Here is a 20512-nt window from a genome sequence, read left to right as displayed (position 1 = left end):
ACTACTGATGCAATTCTCTATTTGTATAAAAGCCAAGTACGTCCAAGGATGGAGTACTGCTGCCACATCTGGGCAGGAGCTGCTAAAAACAGCCTATCCTGCCTATCTAATAGACTTCGTGGTTTGGTGGGGGGTGCCCTTTTCTCTTCCCTGCAACCTCTCTCCAACAGAAGAGACGTTACAAGCTGTCTTTGTTTTATCGTTATTTCCATGGCAGGTGCTCGTCTGAGCTCCAATCTCTCGTCCCCACTCGCCAATCTTTCACGAGAAACACCCGTCTGGCTGAAACTACTGTCAATAATTTTCCCCACTCTTTATCTGTGCCTAAATCCAAACGTAGATTCCATGAGCAGAGCTTCTTTCTCAAAAGTGCATGATTGTGGAGTTCTCTTCCGTTCGCCTGTTTCCCACCTGACTACAACTTGGATGTCTTCAAGTCCAACATAAACAAACTCCTGACAAACCGCCCCCTTAAGTAAGACACTCTATCAAATCTTCAATACTAATGTTTACTACAATACTATCTCATTGATTATTGTAAACGCAATAACTCTTATCCCTGAGTATCCTCCGGGCCTTGATAAGTGGTAACCCCCGTGTAAAAAAAATAATAGGTTCTCATATTAAAGAAGTATCATGCTTTGACAAGCTTCTAGATCGAACCTTCACCCCTGATCTGAAATAGTGTACATACATCAAATCTGTTGCCAATGTCACTGGAAAATGGTTGAATCATTGTAGGGTTCTAGTTGATATCTCACATTTGATACAATTCTCTAAGAGCCAAGTACATCATAGAATGGGGTACAATTCTCTAAGAACCAACTTAAGGTGCCCCTTGCAAAATTTTCATAAAAAACACTCGTCCATCTACAACCACTATCAACAATTTCCACCACTTTTTACATGTCTAAATCTAAATTTCGTTTTCTCATGAACCACTTTCCTTTTTAGAACTGCCTTCCTGTGAAACTTCCGTTTTCCTGCTTTCCAACTGACTAAAATATGGTGTTCTTTACGTTTTTGTTGGGCAGTTTCCTTAAATAATCAAATTATACTTTCCACTACTAACAATTACTACCCTGTTGCCCTGATGATTACCGTACACCTATTAACACTTATCCTCTAGTTGGTTTTGGGCCTCGATAATGTAGTGTCACTCCCTGTAAAAGATTTTTTTTCACATAAGTTAATATATAAAATAAATAACATTCACTGGAAAAAATAGGGGAGGGTAGATCGGTAGCCTCGATATATCTAAGGTTTTTGATAGGGTATGGCTCGATGGTTTTCTAAGGAAAATTAGATTATATGCTATCACTGAAAGAATACATAATGTAATTAAATTCTTCTTAAGTAAGAGAAAAATTCAGGTTGTCCTCGAGGGTCGTACATATGATATAAATGCGGCAATACCTCAAGGGTTTATTCTTGGACTTTTATTGTTCCTGATATTCATAAATGACCTCCCTGATAAAATTGTTTCTGAGATGGATATATTTGCTGATGACACCACTCTCTATAACAGGCACGACAGGAAAACAAATGAACACATATCTAAAGAAATGGCAAAAACATTAGAGGATGACCTCCAATCTGTAGTGAAATGAGACAAAATTATGAATATGGCGGGGGTAGGAAAAAAACAGAAATAAACGGGGTGACAAATTACATAGAGACTAAATTAAGTCCTAGAAGATTTTCTTTTTGCTTGCAAAGAGAAGGTATCAAAGACTTAATAAAAAGAGTCTCTAAAATTTTCAAATGATAGGGAGAGTGCGACTTACTAAGGATCGTAAACATGTCAGCACTGAAATTCGTGGCACACGCATGGTTATTTATAAGATGGTCGCAAATCGCAGAACCATACTTATTACTCAGAACATCCGATGGTGAAAAATTTGCATAACGAATCTTTGAAGGCACATGCTGTTTCAAACGAAAATCTAATCTTTGCGATGTTCGCCCAACATAGTGCGCATTGGTTTGCAAAAAGCTCTTTTTGTGATTAAGTGCGGAAGACCGCCTAAAATATAAAAATAAAATATTATATACATAGACATATAAATATATATATATATATATATATATATATATATATATATATATATATATATATATATATATACAGTGATGATCATATTTATTGGCACGGTAAAATAAAAGTTAAATTTTGTCTAATAAATTCTAAAAAAGGGATTAAATTAAAGAAAATAACAAAGTATATTATGTATTTTTAACTGGCCTTTCCGATGCAGCAATTGGATTTTAGAAAAAATAAATAACAAAGGAACAACAAACATAATTGCAAAAAACCCTTGTTCAAAATTATTGGCACGGCTTTGTTTTTCTTTTAGTATCAGTATAATATCAATCAATTTCCGGTTTACGTGCTTTCTGAACTTTTTTATAGCCATATTATGCTTGTTTAACGCTAATTCAGTGAATAATTTTTTTCAGATAATTTTTAGATAGCGATTTATTTAAACTATTATAAGTGACTAAATTATAATTTTCAATCGCCATGGTTAAAACTAAGGAACACAGCGAAGACGTCAGGAAGCTTGTTGTAGCATGCCATACCAATGGGGAGGGCTATGATAAGATTTCAAAGAAGCTAAACCTTCCCAAATCCACTGTTAGAGCCATAATAAACAAGTTCAAATCGCAAGGCCACGTTATGAGTTTAGAGGGTAGAGGGAGAAAAAGGATTCTTTCCCCAAGAGATGAACGGAAAATTGTTCGACAAGTAAAACAAAACCCAAGGATCTCTGTTGGGGAGATTGTTGATGAACAGAGCACCTCTGGAGTGAATGTATCTCGACATACAGTTGGTAGAGTTTTGAAGAGAGCTGGTTTAAAAGCATGTCGTCCGAGAAAGACTCCCTTATTGAAGCCTATGCACCTGAAAGCAAGGCTAGCCTTTGCAAAACGTCATATTGATAAAGATGTTGCATTCTGGAAACGTGTTCTATGGACTGACGAAACGAAAATAGAGTTATTTGGCCATAATAAAGTGTCTTATATTTACAGAAAATCTGGCGAAGCTTTCCTGCCTAAGAACACCATACCCACAGTGAAGCACGGTGGAGGCAGTTTGATGTTTTGGGGATCCTTTGCTGCCTCTGGACCAGGGCGACTTGTTAAGGTCACAGGTAGCATAAAAAAGGAAGATTATGTTAAAATATTAGATGAAAACCTGAAAGACTCTGCTAAAGAGCTCTCACTTGGTCGTCGTTGGTGGTTCATGCAAGATAATGACCCAAAGCATTCGGCTAAACTGACTAAGAAATGGCTTGAGGACAATCATATTAATGTTTTGGAGTGGCCATCACAAAGCCCAGACCTTAATCCAATTGAAAATTTATGGAGAACATTAAAATTGAGGGTAATGCAAAGGAAGCCTAAGAATCTTATTCAATTGGAGGATTATTGTCAGGAAGAGTGGGCTAAAATTACTACTGAAGAGTGCAACAACTTGGTTGTAAACTATGAAAAGCGACTGAGGAAGGTAATCAAGGCCAAAGGCTATACAATTGATTATTAAATAAATCGTGCCAATAATTTTGAACAAGGGTTTTTTGCAATTATGTTTGTTGTTCCTTTGCTATTTATTTTTTCTAAAATCCGATTTCTGCATCGGAAAGGCCAGTTAAAAATACATAATATACTTTGTTATTTTCTTTAATTTAATCCCTTTTTTAGAATTTATTAGACAAAATTTAACTTTTATTTTACCGTGCCAATAAATATGATCATCACTGTATATATAAAATATTTTATTTTATTCGAAGCAAAATATAAAATTTGGAAGAAAGCTTTTACTAGGTGAGAGAACCAAAACAAGACAGAGATAACAATATATATATATATAAATCAAAACCAAACAAAGGGAAATAATTAAGTATTTTTTATTAGCATCACAATTGTAATTCATCTATTTTGGAGCATTTATTTACTTAATTTAGAATAATTTTTACAGAGATTGTTTTTCAACTAATATCTATTCACATACTTCCCATTTTTTCTGTTTTATATAATTTCATCGTTTTCTCGGTAGGTTCTATTAGATTTTTATTAATGCTTTTTAACAGCTTTTTGTGGCTTTTGTACATTGAAGAACATTTTTAAATATTTTTATTGTGTCGTCCATGATCGATTAAAATAATGTTTTGATTATCTGCAATGTCACATAAAAGTCCTTTGTCGTATCCAGACGTTTCAATATCTATTGGATTCCTCATTGACTCGTTTAGATTTGATAGTAATATACGTCCCGGCGAACTGTTACATGATAAGGGCTGTCCCCTGTTCATGTAAGTATAAAAATAGAGAGATTAGTTAAAATGAAAATAAGAGAAAGCAGAAATCGAACCCTGGACATAAGTTTTAAAGAACAATAGGTTTAAATGGAATGTCCAGTAAATTGTTAATTCGGATGAAATAGATAATAAATAAACTATTCAATTGTTAAAAGAATGTGAATAATAAAATATGGGTTAAATAAATTAGATATGTAGGTTAAATTCCTTTGTGGAAACAACACAAGAAAAAATAGGTTATTGGGAAATCAATGTCGGAAACGTGCAAAGTCGCGCATGTTGAAACACGTGAATTTTGCTCACGTGGCCGGGATGCATGGATTTCTCAATATAGGAAGTGGGAGTTAGTTGGTCGCAGAGACAGTCAGGAGAGACAGTCAGGAGAGACAGTCAGGGGAGACGGTCAGTGAGAAAACTCAGAGACAGGCGGACGTCTGAAGCGAGACGTCACTTCAGAAACTAAAATGTGAAACTTTGAGTTCTTAATGAGGAAATCACGACCGGCCATAAGGAAATAAATTCATCATGTGTTTTGTGATAAAGCTCATCTTTGTGTCTGTGATTTCTACAAAAAGGTAAATTGTATTGTTATTATATGTCTGTGTTATAAAATGTCATTACATACACATCTCTCTCTCTAAGATACAACATCATATGTAATAAGACAAGAACTCTCACTAAGACTCATATCTTTACTAATAAGAACTCACGTAACATACGCGCACAAGTGGTATCGTCTAATACTACTAATAATAACTATATAACAGAACTTTCCACAAGAACGAGTTCACAGCGTGCATCATACTCATAAAATAAGACTTGTGTATCGGAATACTCGTGTGAAAACATCTTTAGAGAGTTGGACTAAAATATATACATTATATATATACATATATATATATATAATGTATATATATATAATGTATATCTAATGTATATCTAATGTATATATATATAGAGAGAGATAGATAGATAGAGAGAGAGATGCATATGTGTATAAATACATATGCGTACATGAAGACTGGCTTGCAATACATGTGTGTTCATACACATAGATTCACATGAATATATGCATACGGGGATTCTTATATACATTAATACATATATACATGAATGGCCACATATATACATACATAGACGCATAGTTACATTCATACATAATGATAATGATGATGATGGTGATGGTGACGATGATGCTCATGATGATGACGACAACGATGATGATGATGATGATGATGATGATGATGATGATGATGATGACGATGACGATGATGACGACGATGATTACAACGATTATAATGAAAATGATGATAATTATGGCGATGTTGACGATGACGATGATAATTATGACGATGATGATAATGATGTTGATGATGACGACGATAACGATAGTATAGATGGGTGGAATTAGGTTATTTAAAAGGGCGGCTAAATATGACCTTGTTTACATTGGACTTGAAGACGACTAAATTGTAGTCAGCTGGAAAGCAATCCTTTGGTACAGAGTTCTATAGTTAGACAATTCTAGGAAAGAAGGTTTGTAGATGGAATTTCTGTTTTAGATTAAGAAACAGATAGAGAGTCACGGGAATTGCAAAGAATAAAAATGCAAATGTCGTCAATATCATATAAAATATTAAATACTAGCATTTCAGCCCGGCCTTGCCCGGGTGTTTGGAGGTGTATGCTGAGCAAAAAAAAAAAAGAGTAATTTTTTTTAATTTGACCCCTATTATGACCCCTTAAAATTTATAGTTTCGGGCTCAAATTACTTTATTAAGTTAGATCCAGGTTCAAGGAACCTATATCTAAAATTTCAAGTGTCTAGACCCAAAATTGTCGGAGGAGTTTGGTAGAGTTCTTAAAGGTCAAATTGTTGAAATTTGACCCCTTAACAGCCAAATTTCTGACTGACACCCATCACATCGATTTTCCCAAATCTCAGTACCCGGTATTTCAAATTTCGAGTCTATAGACTAAAAATTGACAGAGTTATTGCGTAGGGAAATGTACACAGACAGACAGACAGACAGACACGTTCACTTTTATAGATATATAGATTTGAAGGTTTCTTTAAATTGAATACGATAGTATGAATTGTAAGAATAAATGGGATATAAATTCACGAGGAAAGGGAACGAATTAGAATATTAGAGTTTTGGAAGCAAACGGAAAACTAATTTCTATCTTTCTATATATTTCATAATAGATCGATTTAGTATATAAAGTTGTTATGTGTTTTGTTTTGTGCATTCATTTATTTTTATAAAGTTTTCAGAAATGTCTATGCATTAAATACTGATGGTGGTAAGGTTAGAATAGGGGCTATGGTTGTGGTTTTTGTACGTGACCCTACTGATACCAACTTTTATGGATCGCATAGGAACGTTGAGATTGTAAGCTTTGGGGAGATTATATAATGTGGGGATTAGGGTTAGGGTTAGGGTTATTTATTGGTGCAGAAATCAATATGTGACGTCAATTATTTAACCGATTTTATGTTTTTGAAAAGTTTGTAAGCAGTTTCAATACTTTTCTTTATAGATGGGTGGAATTAGAACCAAAACATGATAGAGATAACAATATATATATATATATATATATATATATATATATATATATATATATATATATATATATATATATATATAAATCAAAACCAAACAAAGGGAAATAATTAAGTATTTTTTTATTAGCATCACAATTGTAATTTATTTATTTTGGAGCATTTTTTTTTTTTTTACTTAATTTAGAATAATTTTTACAGAAATTGTGTGAAAATCCAAAAGTTTTCAACTAATATCTATTCACATACTTCCCATTTTTTTTTCGGTTTTATATAATAAAATAATAATTAATAATAAAGTATGCGCGTACGTATGTATTTATTTTTGTTGAGATGTTTGGATTGTTAACAATTCAGTTCCCTTGAGTTCGAGTCATTTTCTTTTTATACTTATATTCGATTTAAACTTCTTTTGCCAACTTACATTGGCTGAGATTTGTTTGTGATTGTCTTGGTTTCAGCACTCAACGATTTATTTTAATATTTTAGCTGATTTGTTTATTGTCTTGCATTGTATTGCTTGATTCCTCCCTTTCACTAAAATTTGTCCTAATCTTTTTCCAAATATTTTGCAACCGTTCATGGTACTCCTACAACTATCACAATCACAATGGTCCATATTTATTTCTGCCATGTTTGATTTTTATCCTCCTCACTTTTTCACTCTATAAATGCTGTGACAAAATGCTAAAATCTACGATATTTTTTTCTTCTTGTGAACTATTATCATATCCGGACTCCTTGCTTGGGTGATTTTTTTTTCTGTTTATATTTCTACATGCCAGAAATTTTTGAGCTTTTTATTTTCAAATATTGTCTGCGGTGTGTGTTTCTATAATTTCTCTGAATCAAAGTGTGGACTTTAGCAAAATTCTCATTGGAGGGCTTTACCCACATCGTCACGTTTTTTTGTTGTGATTGTTGTTGTTTTCTTCTTTTTTTTTTGTCTTACGTTTGAACTAATTTGCTGATTGTATTTATTATTATTTACTCACTAGTCAATTACTCACCGATGATAACTAGTAATGATTCCTTGAGTCTACGTGAAAACAGGTCTTTCCAGACTTCTGGTACTCTTCATCTTTTTCGACAACTTTTGCAAATGAATTTGCGTTATTGTAGCAGCCGTTGGCATTGATTAAACTGGAATTTAGTTGCCAATAACCTCTTCAAGGTCATAGTCCTCATTGCACTCCTTCAGTGGGGGTCCGGTTAGTGCTTTCTCTCTTCGGTCTTTTCATATTATTATTATTATTATTATTATTATTATTATTATTATTATTATTATTATTATCATTGGCTCACATGGAGCTTTCACACAAGTCAACAAACGATCTGATTGGAAACCTGTGGTGTTCTCTGGAAGCTGAGTGACAACAAGTCTCCCCAGACGTCCAACTCTCTCCACCTCCTTCGATAGCATTTGCAAATGTATTTGCATCATCCCAACAGCCGCTTGCCCTTGATTTCTCGCTGTTAGTGGCCATTGGTTTATACTGGAATGTAAGTGGTACTCAGCCTCCTCAAGGTCCCAGTTCTCTTTGGGCTTGTCCAGCCGAAGTTTGGTTAGCGCTCGCTCCTCGGTCTTTCAATCCTTCTTGACCCTTCTCGGCCCTTTGGTATCACTTTTTTATTGGGGGGAGCGGTGATGAAACAATGAGGGGATGCATGATGGGGGTGTAGAACTTGTAGTTATGCAGCTTCGGTGTTCTTCATTCCCTGTAAGGCTTATTCGTTATATTGTCTTCTTGTATTATTCTCTGCATTCCAGGGTTTTCCCTAATATTTCAGTCGTTTTCATTATCGTTAGTCGTTGTACTTTTGCAGTTATTCCTCTGATTCCAATTTCTGACATGCTTTTTTCGAATTTTTTCGGAATTGTTCCAAGTGCTCCTACTATTATCGGTACTATTTTGATTTTCTTCATCATCCAAATCCCTTTTAACTCTCTGGCAAGCTCTGTGTATTTGCCTCGTTTCTCCTTTTCTTTCATACTCACTCTGTGGTCAGCTGGGACAGCAAAGTCTACGATTTGACAGGATTTTTCTTTCTTGTTAATTATTACGACATCTGGTCTTCTTGCTTGGATGGGTTTTTCCGTCTGTATGTCCATGAACCATAGGATTTTGTGGTTCTCGTTTTCGAGTGCTGTTGCGGATTTATGCTTGTACCATTTTGTTTGTACGCTCAAAATGCAGTCGTTTGCACAATTCCCAGTATACTGCCCTCCACACTTGGTCATGCCTGTTTTTGTATTCCTTTTGGGCAAGTTTGCTGCATTCACTTACTATATGGTTTATCGTTTGTCCACACGGTCTGCATTTGCTGTTTTCTTGTGTTTTATCGATCCTTGCTTTGATATGGTTGGTTCTTATCGAGTTATCTTGTGCTGCAGTTATTAGAGATTCAGTTTCTCGGTTTATATGTCCTTTTCGCATCCATGTCCAGCTGTTTTCGTTATTCTCATCTTTTGTCATTCTTATGAATCTTCCGTGGTCTTGTTTCTCTCCCCATTTCTCTTTTCTTGTTTTGTCGTTTGTCTCTCTTTTTTCTGTTTTGTTGTTTTTTTCAGTGTCTCTCGCTGCCATAATTATCTTTTCAGTGTTTTGCATTATGTATTTTTCTAGTTCTTTTTTCGTGTGCTTCACACAGTCTTCTATACAGATCAGTCATCTCCCGACGTCTTTCCTTTTCACGTAGAGCCTGTCAATATCGTCCTTTGGGTGTAGTGCATTATGCATGGTCATGAGTTTCCTGGTTTTCTGGTCGAGTTGTCTCAGTTCTTCTTTTGTCCACCCTATAAACGGTCCAGAGTGTCTTACTAGTGATACTGCCTATGTATTTATACCTTTTATTAGGTTTCTACTGTATAGTTTAGTTTCGATGAGTTTTCTTGTTCTCCTAAGGTATTCATTTCCAATTTTCTCTTTCATTTCTGTTGCTCTGATGGTGTCCGCTTCCAGAATTCCCAAGTATTTATAGTCGTCTTGTTCCCCTAGGGTCCTCATTTCTGTTTGGTTGGGTAGTTCCATGCCTTCTGTCGTTTCCAGTTTTCTCTTTCTTATACCTAGTTGTGCGCACTTTTCCATTCCAAATTCCATTTGGATATCTTGGCTAAAGATCCTGGTAGTGTTAATTAGTGTTCCTAGCTCCTTTTCGGTCCTTGCAGAAAGTTACAGATCGTTCATGTACATGAGGTGGTCCATTTTTTCCTCTGTATTGGAGAACTTGGCACTTTCTCAGAATACTGTTCAAGGGCATCATGGCTATGATAAACAGTAGTGGTGATAGTGAGTATTATTATTATTATTATTATTATTATTATTATTATTATTATTATTTGTATTAACTAGGAGTTCTGACACAGGTCAGTGATTACTCACTGATAAAATCTGGTGATCTCTGGAATCTGCGTGACAACAAGCCTCTTTAAATTTTCAGTACTCTCTACTATTTTTGTTAGACTTTGCAAACCATGTTGTGCTGTCGCAACGGCCGTTTACCATTGTTTCTTTTTGTTTTGTTTTTTTTGTTTTTTTTTACTGGCAATGACGATTGGTAATCGCTTGAATTTGGGTGACAATAAACCTTCCCAAGTTACCAGTACTTTTCACACAATGAAAGTCTGATTAATGTTCTTCCTCCTCGGTTCTAATTCCAGTACTCTCCGCCTCACTCGATCAGATTTGCGAATGAATTGTCATCATCGCAACAGTCGCTTGCCATTGATTTTTCGCAGGCAATGACTATTAATCTTCACTGGAATATGAGTGACAATAATCCTCCTCCAGGCCCCAGTACCCTTCACACACATCCAAGGGAGGGCTGGTTAGTGCTCCTCCTCCCGATGTTTCCAACCTCTTTGACACTTCCTGTCTTTTTGGCGTGGTGCCGGCATTATTTGGGGGGGGGGTAGGAGATGTAGTCAACTTAGAATTTTGTGGTTTCAATTTTCTTAGTTGCACCTTTTTGCTTTATTTCTGTTAAAGTTTCTTATATGCCCGGTTAGTGTTTGTAGTTCATGTTCGTTGTTACCGTATTCGAGAGTTTTAATTAAGATTTCACATTTACCTCCTGTTGCATAGTTTCAATCTTCCCTTAATTTTGATAATTCCTAGTCTTTTTTCCAATTTCTTTGGTACTATTCCTAGTGATCCTACAATTATGAGTATTTTTTCACGTTCTGTATTCCTTATAATTCTTTTCTATAAGTAGTTTTTACTCAGTAAAAGTTTTCTTTCAAATAATTATCAGTGGTGATTCACTTACAATAATCGGTTACACTCCCTCTGAACACCAAATCTTACCAGATTTCCAGTACTTTCCACCTTTTTCGATAACTGCTGAAAATTATTTTGTGGCATTGCAACAGCTGATTAACATTATGTTCATGCAAACAACGATCATTAGTTTTCCCTGGGATTTGGGTGGAAATAAACCTCACCAAAGTCCTAGTACTGTCCCTAATCTTCAGGTAGAGGTCTTGTTAGTGCTTTCCCTCCTTGATCTTCTATCCTCGTTAACAGTTCACTATCATTTTTGTAGCATAAGCCTAGATGTCATCACATTTGCTATTTTTCTTTGGGTGGAGAGTTTATGGCATTCCTTGCAGTTCTAGCTCTTTATTATTATTATTATTATTATTATTATTATTATTATTATTATTATTATCATTATTATTATTATTATTGTTACTATTATTATTATTGTTGTTGTTATTATTATTATTATTATTATTATTGTTATTATTATTGTTGTTGTTATTATTGTTATTATTATTATTATTATTGTTGTTGTTGTTACTATTATTATTATTATTGTTGCTGTTACTATTGTTATTATTATTGTTGTCGTTGTTGTTATTATTATTATTACTATTATTATTATCATTGTTGTTGTTGTTATTATTATTACTATTATTATTATTGTTGCTGTTACTATTGTTATTATTATTGTTGTTGTTGTTGTTATTATTATTATTACTATTATTATTATCATTGTTGTTGTTGTTATTATTATTATTATTATTATTATTATTATTATTACTAATATTATTATCATTATTATTATTAATAGTGATTAATGGGTTTTTATTTATTTTATTTTTTATTACATTTTCACCCCAAACAAAGCACATTGCCACTCTGGTGTAGGGAGTTACTATCAGGGGTAACATCTACTGGGATACTATGTGGGGATTTGGGCAGCAAGATGTCTATTCACGATACACTTGAACTTCTGCACGCCAGTACAGTTGGGGAAGCAAGGACCTGGAATGGAATTCCAGAGTCTAGCGGTTCTGGGGAAGAAACTACTGAAGTAGAAAGATCTTTTACATCTACGGATCTCTACTGTGTGGGAGTGAGATTTAGCTGCCTGTCGGGTTTGTCAAGGGTGTTTACGTCGTGGGGGCACAATTGCTTAGAGTTCGTCAGAGCATTCACCATTAAAATACTTGTAGAACAGGCAGAGGGGTGCAACATTTCGTCGATGGGACAGAGGCTGAAGCTTAGATGCCAGTTCAGGGCCTATCAGATTGGCGACTCTCTGTTGAACCTTGTCTAGGAGCGAGAGACTAGCAGCAGATGCACCAGCGCAAATGTGACAGCAATACTCCATACATGGGCGAATGGTGGCCTTATAGAGGTACAGGATACTTTCAAGTGTTAGTAGTTTTCTAGCACGGTAGAGAGAGCCTACCTTCTTCGCAACGGCCCTGGCAATGCTTTCAATGTAATTGTTCCAACTCATGTTTCCTGTGAACGTTAAGCCGAAGTTTGAAAGATGTACGCTCAGATACACTGGCCATTGCTATTGGTGGCAGAGAAGGTTTCTTGTAATTATTGACGGAAACCAGTTTAGTCTTGGCAGCATTGAATGTGACCATCCATTTTTGTCCCCATTCCACTACAGATTGGAGGTCATCCTCTAGTGTTTTTGCCATTTCTTTAGATATGTGTTCATTTGTTTTCCTGTCGTGTCTGTTATAGAATGTGGTGTCATTAGCATATATACCCATCTCAGAGGCAATTTTGTCGGGGTGGTCATTTATGAATATTAGGAACAATAAAGGTCCAAGGATAGACCCGTGAGGTACTCCCGCATTTATATCATATTGTTTAGATGTACGACCGTCGAGGACAACCTGGATTTTTCTCTTATCTAAGAAAGATTTAATTATGTTAAGTATTCTACCAGTGATACCGCATGATCTAATTTTACTGAGGAGACACTCATGCCATATCCTGTCAAAAGCCTTAGATCTATTTACCACTGCCTACCAAAGCATTAGGTATATCTACCACTGAATGAGACCACTATTATTATTTTTATTATTATTATTATTATTATTATTATTATTATTATTTCCCTGTTCGGACTCTTGGAATTCCGATGAAGATTTTAGAGAATATCACCCTTAGCTAATTAACCCCCCCCAACCTTTGCGCCATGATTCCTATTTGCGCCTAAATTCTAGCTAATGGCCCGATTTTTGTGATTTTTCTTTTCCCTCATCAGAGCTTCCAAGATCCAGTAGAGATATTCCGCATTCATGCATCTCTAAAAAAAATAAGGTATATCTTCTTACGTACGTACGGTATATTTTACTTTTCTCTCACCTTATTAAGCTATATGTGATTTGCCTACAGTACTGCCTCTGATAGGTCTTCGGTACCCTTAAGGATTCTCTTATCCTCTCCACGCCTGTCTCTAATTTATTAAACCAAGTTTTGCCTCCTGTTTGGAATCGTTACGTGCGACCAGCTTTTTTTTTTCAAGCACTTAATTACCACAGAGTCCATTTTATTCTCCGAACAGGGCATCTCTAATGCTTTCTCGGCAAGTTACTCTTCTTGTGAAAAATATTTATGAACTTTAAAAAAAAATACAAAAAGCAAATTATTAAAAAAGAAAATCTCTCTTTTGGCTTATTACATCTGTAAAAACTTCTCCAAAATACCCGTTTACGTAATTGTTATTTTTGTCTTACTCCTAAAATTCTAATTTTTTTCTAGGCTAACCATTTTACCAGTATCATCTTTTTTTCCTAAATCATTTCAATTCTAATGTATTTACATAATAATGACTTGAATTCCTTTCGCAAAAATACAATAACATTTACATACATTCAAGACATTTTACAATATATAAAACATTTTCAAAAAAATGTTACATTATACATTTACACTATGATTTTCACAAAACAGTTGTAACTTTTCTCAAGAAAAGAAAAAATAATTTCTTTTCTGTAACACAGAGTCCGTTAAAAAACAAAACAATTTGTCCCTTTTCTTTTCCAAAAACAAAACAATTAAAACACATTAACAGAAAGTGCGTTTTGAATATTTTTTGAGGATATACGTATTTCTGTTCTGATCGTCATTAAATTACAGCGACCTTGAAAAAAAAAAGGAACAATTCAACAGATTACAAAAACAAACACTAAACAAAACAAAACAAAAATACTGAGTACGAGCATTAATCGTCTAAGTGCGGATGTTGTAAATTTGCGACTTGTCTAACATCTCACAGAACAGACTATACAATATGCAAAACTGGTTTTATTTGCCACTAGCAGGGAGACCATGTGTTGCCCGAGATTGAATGACGATCCACAAATGTTTCGCCCTCTCGTGTTTTATTGTCATCAAAATGGGTGAAATCACTCATTTTTTTAAATGAAATCGATTCATTGCCTGCTCTAGTTAAAGACCCCACCTAGTGTATCGGAGGGAATCTTCACATGCCTCCCTGTAGTAATTAGTCCACAATACATTGTAGTCTACATTGCACTGTAAAGAATCTACTGTTGATTGTATTTTTTTTTTGTGTGTGTGTGTGTGTGTGTGTGTGTGTGTGTGTGTGTGTGTGTGTGTGTGTGTGTGTGTGTGTGTTTGCGAACTTCATTTTTCAAAATATATTTAAACAATTAAAAATATTTCTGCGGTGCCTTTGAAAAGGTCACGTCAAACAATGTTTCCTTTATGAATGAATTATGCAGGGTTTGTTTTGAATCGACTCGTATATATCTTTTTCCATTCATTAAAACTGTTTTCTTTTGCGGCATATCGGCCTTTTTATTTTTCTTGTATACATTTTTTTCATTATGTGTATGTGTGTGCGTTTTTCTTTTCTTTTTTTTTTAAATATTTTTTCGTGGTATTTTAATGGGCCCTAAAACGTTGTGATTATCCGTGGTAATCGAAGTTTCTTTTTGCAAACCCACCCTTGCATGAGCGGGCTAGTAACGACGCCAAAATACAGGGTATGTTACATAGGGGCGTTATCTTTTAGAAGAAGAGATGTCCTATATATTGTATATTTCTTGTTCGTGTTAGAGAGAGTCTTAGAGTGTTCATGTGGTGTAGATAGACAGGTCTTATATATAAAGAGACAGGGTGCATGTTAATACAAGAGAGCCGACGGCATGTAATTCAATGGGAGGAGATTTGTGATATGTAGATAGATAGACCGATAGGGCGTTTGACATTTGTACTTTTGAGAGTTCTGACAATGGGGTTGTTTCTATAACATTGACATATATTTCTTTACCTATTTTTGAGATGACGATTTTTACAAAGTTCTTATAATATAAATAGACAATACCTTTCTGTTGAAAAACATAACATGAAGACGCAGATACAAAAAGATGAAGATGTTCGTTTATTATTTCATATGGCCGGTCAATGGCTTTGCATCAAGGAATTCAAGTCTTACATGATTCTTCTTCTAAACTCCGCTTCCAAGGTTCTATGTCAGCTCTTCTCTCTTCTCCCCGACTCTCCTGACTGACTGACTCCCTACTGCCTGACCAAAGCTCTCTATATTGAGACCCATGACGTCATTGCATGACCAACACGTGCATATTAGACACATGGCATGACATGCATCCGTGTTTAAGCATGCATTGTTACTCACATGTTTCAACCCGATTCTCTGACCTACTTTACAAATATGTTTAATATTTTCTATTGTTCTGATCTAGATTCCTTATTTTAATTTCATTTCATTACATGCCTTTCTCTATAAACAGATATCTAACTATTTATGTGAACTAAACAATGCTTATTCTACATTCCATTTTTAATAACATTCTGTATTTCAATAATATTATGTATTCTGGATTTATTTTTACTTATGATCGGAATTCTCAATTCCAAATCTAGCTTCGCAAGTTCGAATCCTCGGCTATACTATCTCATATTTACTCACTTACAAGAATAGGCGGCTGTTCTATAACAATAGAACTTGATGACTCCTTGCGGAATACTGAGTACTATAAAGCAAGCATCAATGATAAGGAGTACTCATGAGAAAGAGCTAGCACCCTTCAGTACACAGCACTTCCGGTAAGTAGCTAATGAAAACGGTGCCTATGCGTCGCGCTCAATTATGGTGACCACTTTTATTATCAACACACTAGGAGTTTTCTCACACGTTTACATCAACGATTTCTTTTCGAGAACAACCTGTGATGTTGTTGGGAGTCTGAGTGACAACAACTCTCCTTAGATTTCTAGTACTAACCACCTCTTTTGATAACTTTTGTAAATTATTTTGTGTCATCGCAATAGCCGTTTACCCTTGATTTCTTGTTGGTAGCGACCATTGGTCATCACTGGAATGTGGGTGGCAAAAAGATTCTCCAATTCTTCTTCTTATTATTATTATTATTATTATTATTATTATTATTATTATTATTGTGGCTTTGTTTTAAAAACTATCTAACTTTTTCGTCTGTTTCATATTTAACAGATAGATTTTATATATGTATGAGAGAAAACGACCAACTATTTATAGCATCTGAAGTAGTTTTGTTCCGGTAGAAAAAAAGTAAAATAATTTTAAAAATGTTGATCATTAGTAAATGTAATAATAATTTTTAAAATGTTGATCATCAGTAAATGTAATAATAATTTTTAAAATGTTTATCATCAGTAAATGTAATAATAATACACCGCTTGAAAGAAAACTGGTTCGGGTTTGTCCATTTTGTCGTCATAGAAGTTAAGCACAATGACGTCTACGTCGCCTAGACAACTTACACAGCGAAAACGAGGCGTGAACACCCAGCGACATCGACTGGAATCGGCGAGTATATTAAAAACCAACGATGAACAAAAATTGGGAAGGCATAATAGAGCAGACGGACCGATGGGGTGTTGGACGTCTCGGTGGACATTATAAGCATTAAGGGACAATAGAAGGCGACTACCGGTGCACGTAGATTGAGATGTCAACGCGACAGTTGATGGAGTAGATATTTCTTGCATAGCCAGTGTCACACTTGACAGGAAGCGCAAAGTAATGGCGAAAATATATGGCTTCAGTTGCCCATTCATCTGTCTCTTTGCCTAATAAATGTCCATCAATCTCTCTTTTGGACTAATCGGCTTATCTTTTCGGATGTATATCTGCCCATCTCACATAATCTCTCTGTCTATCGCTCTTTTTTTGTGTCCATCGTGCTATATAATGTATATCCTTGCGAAACTTTTCAAATCACTCCAATTTTTTTGGCTGAATTCAATTATACGGATGTGAAAACAACTTCCGAGTTATAAAAAAAAGATAGATGGATATAATCATAAAAAGACTTGCTCATAGATAGAAAAATACTTGAATATGTATGGAGAGATAGGTAAAGAGATCGATACAATTGCTTTTTGATAGATATAATATTATAATAATAATAATAATAATAATAATAATAATAATAATAATAATAATAATTGTATTTATTTGAATAATTTTTGCTGATGACGGGAAAACTCATGAGCGTGCGTCCATAGATAACTTTTATGGCACGTAAAAAAAATAGTTTAATAAAATATTCAAATGTTCAGTCTAAAATTAATAATGATAACAAAAATGCGTCCTAAATAAGAAAGGCGAAGCGCATATAAACAGAGGGTAGGCAACTCCTTAGAAAAGGTTCAGGTGAACGAAACAATTAAATGTATATAGTTTTTTGTTTAAATTTATTCAAAAAAACAAAATTTTTCAGAACAGAATATATATATATATATGAATATATATATATATATATGTGTGTATATATATATATATATATATATATATATATATATATATATATATATATATACAGAAAGACAGCTACATCAATACATAATTGTTAGAAAAAACTTGTTAGTAATAAAAATAGTCGTTTATATATATACATTACTACGTGCTTATATATATATATATATATCAGAAAATTATTGATACATATATTCATACATACATAAAAACTTTTTTATAAGTATATATCAAAAAAAGAATATAGCCTATTTACAGATAAATAGATACATAAGTAGAAAAATCTATTCATGCTTACATAAAGACATATAAATATACAATCAATTGTTAATATATATGGTTTCAATTTCGACATCTGAATTCCGCCCCAACAACTACGTTTTTCGGAAATCTACACAGATAACTTTGTTATAGTGGCGAAGGCTTTGTGCAGAACCATACACACTGCTCTGTTTGTGTAGTATCCATCATACAGAGCGGACAGTAGATCTTGTAGCCGTCGATGTTTACACATTGACGTCCAAAATCAAAATGCGTATATTCGTTTGTATGCACATCGTCTGCGCATACACTATCCTAAATAAAAAACAAAAAATTATATTTTTGATCAATCAGAAAATCTTCGCAATGGACGCAAAGCTGAGATAATATTCGTCGTCGCGTTTCGCTAGGTGGAAACATTTCCATCTCTTGTCAAAAAGAGTCATATTCAGTTTGAAAAGATTAGATATGAGTTTGACCGCCGAGGAGAATTCCAGTCAGTTCGTCTTCTGAGTAGTAAATAGTCAATGAACTGACTATGTTTTGTGGTCCCTTGTTTCCTTAAAAGTAAGCGGGCCTTTTTGGCATTTCTCCACTCTTGGTAATCAACAGTGAATAAGTTTTTGTGTCGCTTATGAAAAACGTCAAACTTCTTATCCTGCTCCGGAACGTCGGTTAACGTTTCGATCAAATTTCATATGATGTTTTGGAAAAAACTGCATTGTTATCACTTTGTTCCGTTCTGTTCCATATTTTTAAGAAAAGTTCCTCTTGTCCATTCTGTTGAAGTAAAAGTTTCTCCCCCAACATTTCTTGGCGCTGTTGGTGTTTATCTTCTTGTTCCGAGAATTGCTTTTGTCGCATTTCTTGTGGAATTTTTTTTATTGCATGTTCAGCCCAAACAAGGCACATTGCCACTTTGTTGTAGGGGGCGACTATCAGGTACATAAGCACCAGGGGTACTGTGTAGGGATTTGGGCAGCAAGATGTCGGTACACTTGAACTTTTGCATGTCAGTACAGTTGGGGAAGCAGGGCCCGGGATTGCAGTAAAAAGAGTTGTTGTTGCCGAAACTGATGTTCACATTGCAACTGGAGCTGTCTATTTTGTTCTTATAAATTTTCTTGTTTTTTTTTTTTTGTTTTTTTTTTTTTTGTTTTTTTTTTTTTTTGTTTTTTTGTTTTTTTTGCTGCTGGTGGTTTCATGGGTGGTTTCGGTGTCTGTTATGACATTTACTTGTCGGACCTTCGAGAAAATGTCCTTCTCTCTCTCTCTCTCTCTCTCTCTCTCTCTCTCTCTCTCTCTCTCAGTTTGTTGTGTTTTAAATGTTGAAGGAGGAAGGAAAAGGCTTGGAAACAGTGAAATGAAATATATATTAACAGAAAATACAGAAACTTGAAGGACAAAGAAAGGTTATGACCCATTGAGTCTCAGGTCCAGAGTGCTCATTCGCAGCAACTGGTTTCCGGAAATGACGTCAGGAATAGTCCATTGTCACAATCTGCAGGAGTGCCACCACAACAATATATATATATATATATATATATATATATATATATATATATATATATATAACTACTTAACATATATATATATATAACTACTTAATTTACTCACATAAAATTAATATACGAAAGTATAAATTTATGCGTAAACTTTAAGTATTTACTTCAAAAGTGCTCAATACGTAGGTAGAGTTGTTACTAAGTTATAAAATATATATGGCGAGTAAGCTACACTGAATATTCCGCGTTTCATCCACTCTAGGACTCTTCAGGCTTATGCGCATAAGCCTGAAGAGTCCTAGAGTGGATGAAACGCTACACTGAAGTGTAGCTTAATCGCCATATATATATATATATATATATATATATATATATATATATATATATATATATATATATATATAAATAATTATAATTATTTTAATACCAACAGACACTAGTGTTTCATCCTTTCGGAAATCATTGGTGCACGGAGTTATTACAGCCGGTCGGGAGATTCGAACCTGGCTACAAAGCAATGACTCCTCTAGTAAAGAACAAACAGCCCGGGCAACATAAACCGCAATAAATAAAAGAGAACATTTATATAAAGCGTAAATATCAAGACAACCGAGAGTGATCTTATGATTATGACATCATGATCTGTGAACGTGTGCTTAAGTGAGTGACTTATTTCATTTCAACTTTTGGTGCTGATGTAGAGAGTGATCCGCGCTATATTTTAAATCGTATGTCCACGTTTAATTAAAGTTTTATTATATGTTTTTTTATTCAATTGTAAGGTTAAAGTACAGAATAGGTACAAAACACCCTAC

This window comes from Euprymna scolopes, chromosome 27 (genome assembly GCF_053919585.1).
Source record: "Euprymna scolopes isolate OS-2025 chromosome 27, ASM5391958v1, whole genome shotgun sequence".
Taxonomy (NCBI): Eukaryota; Metazoa; Mollusca; class Cephalopoda; order Sepiida; family Sepiolidae; genus Euprymna; species Euprymna scolopes.
This window is presented reverse-complemented; position numbering follows the sequence as displayed.